Genomic DNA, 1,664 nt, shown 5'->3' with positions numbered 1-1,664 from the left:
TAGGCTGACACTGATGTAGCATATCATAAGGACACTTGTGCTGAAGAGTCGGACTAGGAATTTTGTTAATGAGGAAAGTAGCATGTTGCACAACATAGGTCCAAAAAATGCTAGGAAGATGAGCATGAAACAAAATTGACATAGTCACATTAAGAAGATGCCTATGCTTACTTTCTATAATTGAGTTTTGTTGTGGAGTCTCAACACATGATATTTGATGAATAATGCCAAATTTATCAAAGAATGATGATAACTGAAACTCACGCCCATTGTCTGTTCTAACTACCTTAATAACCTTGTGAAATTGAGTTTGAATAGGAACGCCAAAATTCTACATTAATTGTGTGACTTCAGATTTGGTTTTCATAAGATACAACCAAATATGTTTACTATAATCATCAATCATAGTAAGAAAGTACTTGAAGCTATGAATAGAAGAAACAGACAAGGGACCCCAAATATCCATATGTATGAGATCAAAAGCAGCTGAACTTTTATTCATACTGATATGAAATGGTAATCTTGTTTGTTTTGCCAAATGACATAAATCACAAATTCTTTTAGCATCAAATTATACATAAGAAAAATATTTACAGATATGTTGTAAGACATCAATTGAAGGTTGTCCTAATCTGTAATGCCACAAATCAAAAGATGAAGTGTTATAAGCAGAATTGACAAGGCAAATTTCCTGCTTACAAGGTTTTGAAGGTGCAACAAGGATGTAGAGGTTCTTGTGCACTTTAGCAAGTCCAATCATCTTCAAGGTACTCATATCCTGGATCATGCATTGAGAATCATCAAAAATTACTCTGCAATGTAGGTCAAATGCAAGTTTATGTACATATATGAGGTTGAATTTGAACTCAGGAACAAATAGTACATTGTGGAGAAAAAAATTCTTTGACAACACAACCATGCCAGAATGTTTAGCTATAACAGCAGACCCATTTGGTAATTTTATAATAACAGGTCTAATAGATTGATATGACACAAAACTAGACAAATAAGGACACACATGGTCAATAGCACCAGTGTTAAGGATCTATTGAAGGATATTACCTGAGTCCTTATGTGAATCTGTTTCTTCAAGGTGCATTATGCTTAGTTGATTGACCTTACTACTATTAGAACCAATTATACCAACATTACTTAAAAGGGATGCAAGCTCAACATATTGTGCATGGCTAAAGCTCATTGTAAGTTTGTTGTTATCCTCTGTATGCAAAAATTCACCTCCACTGCTTGAGTCAATCAAATTTGTATTTCCTACAACACTATTAACAACATTGTTTGTCCTTTGTTTTCCAAAATTAGGTGGAAAACCATGTTTGTGATAGCAAACATCAATGGCATATCCTTCTCTTCCATAGTATGTACAAACTTTAGTGTTATTAGATCTGTTTGAGCTATAACCTCTTCGAAAACCTCTTCCTCTAGCCTTTCCAAAAGTGTTTCCTCTGCCCAAAATACCTTTCCATTGTGAGTTGTTGTTTGATCTTCTATTTGTGTTTCAACAAAATTTGCAGCATTAGAGTTAAATAGAACTTTTGCATTAAACCCAGCTATTTTTCTGTCTTGTTGTTGCAACAGAGAAAAGGCTTTGTTAATAGTTGGTAGTGTTAGGTATCAGTGGTCTAGGAACACTTAGAAGGGAGGTTGAA

The sequence above is a fragment of the Lupinus angustifolius genome, unplaced genomic scaffold, assembly GCF_001865875.1.
Source record: "Lupinus angustifolius cultivar Tanjil unplaced genomic scaffold, LupAngTanjil_v1.0 Scaffold_262_23, whole genome shotgun sequence".
NCBI lineage: Eukaryota > Viridiplantae > Streptophyta > Magnoliopsida > Fabales > Fabaceae > Lupinus > Lupinus angustifolius.
Note: the sequence above shows the minus strand (reverse complement) of the source record.